This window comes from Vombatus ursinus, unplaced genomic scaffold, assembly GCF_900497805.2.
Source record: "Vombatus ursinus unplaced genomic scaffold, bare-nosed wombat genome assembly UNPS02014810.1, whole genome shotgun sequence".
Lineage (NCBI taxonomy): Eukaryota > Metazoa > Chordata > Mammalia > Diprotodontia > Vombatidae > Vombatus > Vombatus ursinus.
Window position 1 is genome coordinate 48,537,185 of NW_020954588.1, and position 6,831 is coordinate 48,544,015.

Genomic DNA, 6,831 nt, shown 5'->3' on the forward strand with positions numbered 1-6,831 from the left:
GAAGGAAGAAAGGAAAAGAGGGAGGGAAGGAGGGAGAGAAGGAAGGAAGAAAGGAGCACAAAAGAAATGCTGAGAGACAAAGTTCTGAGCCAATTACCAATAAATGGGGTCAATGGCCTCTCTCATGACCAAAGGCCAATAGGGTCTTTTCACAGAGATTAACAAGGTATCAGAGCAAACTCTTGAAAAAAGAAGATGTGTTTCTTCTTCTGCTTAGCTATCAATGATACATTCAGAACTGAGATTACATCACTTGGACCTCCTCTTCAGAAACCCCTTAACCACCTCCAAAATTTGCAATTCCAGATCACAGGATAAACGTTCACAGGCAAAGGGATTAATCTTCAGGTGATAGGAGTGGCTACAGTGGTTTAAACTGTTAAGATTTGACCTTTTAGGTTAATCAAGTTTCTCTGGGAAAGTGAGTGATGGGTGGGGTTGCAAAGGTGGAGGTAATTAGGTAAAAGTGAGCAGCCGAGTGGCTCAGTGGATAGAGCACCAAGCCTAGAATCAGAAACACCTAAGTTAAAATCTGGCCTGTGTGACTAAAATAGCTGTGTGACCCTAGGCAAGTCACGTCACCCTGTTTGCCTCCGTTTCCTCATCTGTAAAATGAGCAGGAGAGGAAATGGCAAACTGCTCCAGTATCTCTGCCAAGCAAACCCCAAAAGGGGTCATGAAGAGTCAGACATGACTGAATAACACGCTTGACCTTTAAGCAAGTTTCTCTGATATTTGGTTGGAGGGTGAGGTTTACAAAGGAGAGAAACCAAAAAGAGACTCTTAAATCTAACTTGTTTAAATCTTAACAAACTAGAATTAAAATTAATTTTCAATCTTACAGAAGGAAGGAGAGGAAAGAAGGAGGAAGGATTATTAAGATTTTATTATGTGCCAAGCTTTGTGCTAAATCATAAAATTAAGGCTGAAAAGGATTCAGTGGCCAAATAGCCCATGCCCCATTTTACAGATGAAGAAATTGAGACCCAGAGAAATGAAGAGACTTGCTCAGGATAACAGGAGCAGGAAGTGGCAGATCCAGGATTGCAGACATGGTCTTCTAACTCCACACACACTGTCCTTTCCAGTGCCCCACAGGGTCTCCATTTCCTGATCTGTAACACAAAATGGTTGGACTGGATGAAGCTCAAAGTCCCTTCCAGCTCCAAATCTTATCATTTCCTTAACAAGTTCTCTAATCGGTGTTCTCACTAATCTGTCACCTCCTCCCAAGACAACAGCCTGTTTCCAATCTGGTCAAAAATACCATCAGTGGGACTGATTTAGTAGGGGCTAGAAAAGTTGCAACTTTTCCTCACTTTGCTTTGTTCAACTCAAACCGAAGAACACGGAGGAGAACGCCCAACTGGAGGACCTCGGGCCGAACAGATGGTACCAGTTCAGAGTGGCTGCAGTTAATGCCCAGGGCACCCGGGGCTTCACTCCTCCAAGCAAACGCTTTCAGTCTTCCAGAGGTGAGCAAAGGCCAGGCCAGGCCAACTCCAGGAGATGGAGCCAAAACCCCCCTGCCACTGCACAGTTGTTGCCTGAATCCTTTATTAACTTAATCCCCCCAAGTTTAAGCTTTGTATTCTTGTCCCAAAGCAACCACCCCCAAAAGGGGTAAAACTTTCTCCTGTTTTCAGGGTGATGGGGGCAAACAGGTGAGGTGGGTCCTTCCAACTGATTGGCTGAGGAGGGCAAATATTTAAATGGGAGCAGAGTTTGTTAGGATGAAAGCCCAGGATTCCACCGAGGTGAAGGGACTCACTCATTTGCCCTCATTACACTAATGATTTCTCTCCTCCAAGTGGTCTCATTTCATCTCCAAGTGCTTCTCACTCTGCTTATAGACTAAGCAATATTTTAATTGGGGTTATAGTTACCTCTGTATCATTGGGTCACTCATTGGATTGTAAGCACCTTCATCTGTTTTTGTCTATCTTAGTAGCTTTGTACATCCTTCAGGACTATCACAGTTTGTTTGAATGAATGAATGGCTAGATGAATGTATGAATGGCTAGATGAATGAATGATGAATGAATGAGTGACTGGATGAATGAATGATGAATGAATGAATGGCTAGATGAATGAATGAATGAATGAATACTTTGGGGAATCAGGGAAGGCTTCTCAGAGACGGTAGATTTTAGCCAGGACTTGAAGGAAGTCAAGAGGTGGAGATGAGGAGTAAGGTCTAAGAACACTGGAAAGTGAGGATTATGGAGGCCTTGAAAAGCCTGAGAGGACTTTATATTTGATATTGGAGGTAAAAGGGGCCCACTGGAGTTTATTGAATAGGAAGTGACGTGGTCAGATCTGTTTTAGGAAGATCAATTTGAGAGATGAATTGAAAATGGTCTGGAGGAGGGGCAGATTAGAAACAGGCAGACCCAGCAGCAGGCTATCAAGGTGTGAGACGATGAGGCCTCGGACCAGGTGGCGACAGTGGTGAGAGGAGAGAAGGAGGCATATTTAAGAGATGTTACAAAGGTGAAAATGACAGGCCTTGGCACCATATTGGATATGGGGGTGAGGGGTGAGAGATAGTGAAGAATCCAGGATGACTCCTAAATTATGAGTCTGGAGGACTGGGAGGGTGGGGGTGCCTCTACAGTAATAGTGGAGGTGGGGGACAAGAGGTTTAGGGGGAGAGATCATGAGTTCCATTTTGGATATGTTGAGTTTCAGAAATCTACTGGACATCCAGTTCAAGATGTCTAAAAAGCAGTTAGAGATGCAAGATTGGAGGTCAGCAGAGAGTTTGGGGCAGGAGAGGTAGATTTGAGAATCATCAGCACAGAGGTGGTCATTCAACCCACCAAGTAAAATATTATAGAAAGAGGAGGGGAGGACTCAGGACAGAGCCCGAGGGGACACCTAAGGTGAGCAGGCGCAACCTAATGCAGATGTAGCCAAGAAGATGGAGGAGCAGTCAGACAAATCAGAGTGAAATGGAAAGTAATGTCACCCAAAAGGCATCAAGAAAAAGAGTGTGATCAAGGGTGTCACCCACTGCAGACAGGTCCAAAAGGATGAGGACCGAGAAACGACCACTGGCTTTGGCCATTCTTCGATCCTGGGTAACCCGGGGAGAGCAGTGTCAATGGAATGTTGAGGTCAGAACCAGGCTTCAAGAGAGTTAAGGAAAAAGTGACAATTCCCAAGAGATAAAGGTTTCCAATCTCCTGAAGTTCCCAAGTACATTTTGTTTTGTTGAGATCCGGCGGTTTCTAACGTTTACTGCAAACTCGGAAGGAAGGAGCTAAATGTGTGGTGGAGGTCAAGGCCGGCGATTTGTAATTGGTGAAGTTATAAAGAGGAATGGGGAGGGCAGAATTTCACAGTGAGTCTGTGGAAGTTCTGGGTGCTCCCTTTGAAAACCGCGGTCCTAGAGCAGTGGGAGTTGTTAACTTTAGGCCCTTGTCGGGAGATAGTGGTGGGAGTGAGGGGGGAGAGGTGACCAGGGACTGAGAGCAAGTTCAGAGACAGCCCTCCCACCGACGCTACCTCACCTTCTGTCATGTTACCTCTTCTTACATCACCCTCCATCCTGGTGTCTCGCCCTCACCCTTCCACTGGGGGTCTGGATGGAGTCAGAACCAGATTCCTTCATTCCCTGAGTCTTCTGAGCCCTCCTAAAGGATCCACGCTTGCCAGTACTTGGTACATAGAAGGCACTTCATTAAAATGCTAGTTGATTGGCTGACTGACTGACTGAAAGGGGATCATGTGCTGATTCTTTCTCTTCCTGCTGCTCTCCCACCCCACCCCCACCACCCCTGCAGCTCCTTTGCCTCCAGGGTCCCCCCAGAACCTCAGAAAGGGCAACGTCACCACCAACCGCGCTGGAACTCACAGCATCGTCGTCTTCTGGGATACCCCTCCTGAAGGGGCTCTAGCTGTCCATCACTACAGGGTCCTCTGGAGGCCCCTGACGCCAGGAGCACACCTGACTCCTCCTAAGATGAGGAGCCGAAAAATCACAGGCATAAGAGCTTGAGTGCTGAGGCTTGCTTGGGAGTGTATGTGTGTGTGTGTGTGTGTGTGTGTGTGTGTGCGCGTGCGTGTGCGTGCATGTGTGTGCGTGTGTGCATGTGTGTGTGTGTGTGTGTGTGCGCCATAGGGGTCTGGGCTATGTTCTAGGTCCTAAGGACCCCTCACCCACTCCAGATTCCTTCTACTTCAATGAATATCATCACAGGATGGGTCGTCACAAATGATGAGGTTTTAGTCAGTTCATATAATTACTAATCAACTAACAATCAAGAAATAAACCTTTTTCAAGCACCTGCTATGTGCCGGGCCTTGTGCTAAGAGCTGGCGATACAAAGAAAGGCAAAAGCCAGTGCCTGCCTTCAAGGAGCACCCAGTCTAATGAATGGGGAGGCAACATGCAAACAACTCTGTAAACTCAAGCCCTACACAGGATAAATTTGAGATAATCAGTAGAGGGAAGGGACTAGAATTAAGGGGGAGAAGGAAAGATTTCCAGTATTAACCCCCTATGATCATTTCATGAAATGTGAACAAACGAATGGATGGATGGATGAATGGATGAATGAAAAGTCTATCTAGCACTCATTATGTGCCAGACTTTACAAAGTCCTGAAGATACAAACACAAAAATCAGGACAACCTCTGCCTCAAGTAGCTGACATTCTAGCAGGAGAAGATAACGCACATAGGACAGTGGTAGCCAAGGAAGGGTGTTAAGGACGAGGTGTTAGTCACTAGGAGGTCCCAGGGATGGACCCATAAGCTAATCAATGGATTCCTCCTTTGCAGGACCGGTGGTGTTGAGTTGATTACTGTTCCCAGACTTGGTGGTAGAAAGGGGGCTGGCTTGAAGATGGCGGTGTGGTGGGTCTGGGCCTGGCTAATTATGCAGAACTCCCACCAATGAGGCCTGCAGGCCCTCAGAGCAGGAGCCAAAAAGCCAGGTCTCAGGAGGGATGGCATGTCATAAAGACAGCCAGAGAACATACACACTCAACATGACACACAGCCCTCTTACGAGTTGTTCTCTGCATCATACACATCTCCCCAGCCATATGGCTTTTTGAGGCCAGACGCTGTGGCTTACACTCCCTGTTGTGCCAAGCACAATTCTGGGCAGGAAGGAGGTAGCCATAGCATCTCGGCGTCTCTGGATTGGAGGGACCTTGAGCACCCAATCCAACCAGGGATGTGCTCAAGCCAGCTTTGACCAGAGGCAATTGTTAAATTATCAGTGTCAGCCTTTACTCATTTATACCCAGGCTCTCTCCCTGTTTCACTCACTCTCTTGAGGGGAAACTCACTTGAAGCAGAAAGGAAATGAGCTCTGGACCCTGGCTCTGGGGCAGACTTCACATCCAATCTCTTCCTTCTCCAGAGATGTCAAATGAGTTACCTGCGTCTCAGGAGAGGCCTGCCTTGCGGACGGCATCATCTACAGAGTGACCTACAGGTAAAGGTACCCTGGAGGGGAGTGGAAGGTAAGTCAAGCAGAGACCTGGGGGTGCCCAAAGCAGACCCTCAGCTGGTGAAGCCATAGGCAAGGTGACTCAGCATGAGGAACTGGAGATCTCCTCATTGGTTTGCTGTTGACTAACCACGCCCCTTACCTCTGCATGTCCAATAGACCCAATCACATTTATCTCTAGAATGCTGAAAAAGTGCTTTGAGATCTTTTATTCCCAGGTTTTTTTTTATTGTAATATCCTAAAAGAGAGGGAGCCTGCCCCCTTTATTTCTCCCATACAAGGCTCACTAGGACTTGGAAGGTTGGCTCCTATTCTAAACTTAACCCGTCTTTGAGAGTGTCCTGGACGCTGAGAGTTTCACCAATTTGCCTGGGGTTGCAGGCCAGGCTGTGCAGGAGGCAGGACCTGAAGCCAGGTCTCCTGGCAAGGCGGCTCTCTCTCCACTAGCCCACATTCCTCTCAGCAGCTTGGCCCTTAGGAGAGTCCCAGGCTTACTTTTCTCTATACTCTTCTCCAGTGATGAGATCTGTGATCCATGAGGAGGCTTCCTCCATCCTATCCATGCTTGCCCAGCCCACACCCCTAGGTCCTCGGAGGGAAGAAGTAGGGCGCAATGCACAGGGTCCCCTGGCTCTGGAGTAGAGGTCCTGGGTTCAACTCCCACCTATGAGACTACCTGTGTGACCTTTGAGCAAGACACTTACCCCCTGCCGTCCTCAGTTTCCTCACTATACAATGGGGAGGTTGGAGTAAATTGCCTCTGAGATACCTTTCAGCTCAAAGTCTATGAATCTAAGTCACTTGACCTCAGTTTCCTCATTTGTAAAATGTGGGGGTTGGACTTAGGGGGTCCCTCTTAGCTTGATTCCCATGATCCTCTGATCCTCCCATATGTTTGTCCAGGGGCTCTACTCACCCCCTGTGTTACCGCTGCGTGTCATGGAGACCGCCCTAGGGAGCAAGTTCTTTCTGCTTCCATTGAGCTAGCAAGACTTCCAGCATGGCCGTGGTGCTTCTGCTTTCTGAGTGGCAGCAGGCTGGCCCCTGGGGGCTGCATTCTTTGACCACAGGAACTGATTTTCTCCATAGTCTATTTCAAATCCCAAATTCCTAAAAGCACAGGGGACTAAGGCAGAAAGTCAACAGGCCTTTCCTAAGCACCTACTATGTGCCAGGCACTGTGCTGAGCACTGGGGATACACAGAGAGACAAAAACAGTCTTTGTCCTAAAGCTTTAGACAATCATCCATCCATCCATCCATCCATCTGTCCATCTGTCCATCCATCCATCCATCCATCCATCCATCCATCTGTCCATCCATCCATCCATCCATCCATCCATCCATCCATCCATCCATCCATC

At 47.7% G+C, this 6,831-nt stretch overlaps 1 pseudogene; it reads left to right on the forward strand.

Moving 5' to 3' along the window:
- Positions 1-6,831, forward strand: part of LOC114052994 — a 23,862-nt pseudogene that overhangs the window by 16,514 nt on the left and 517 nt on the right.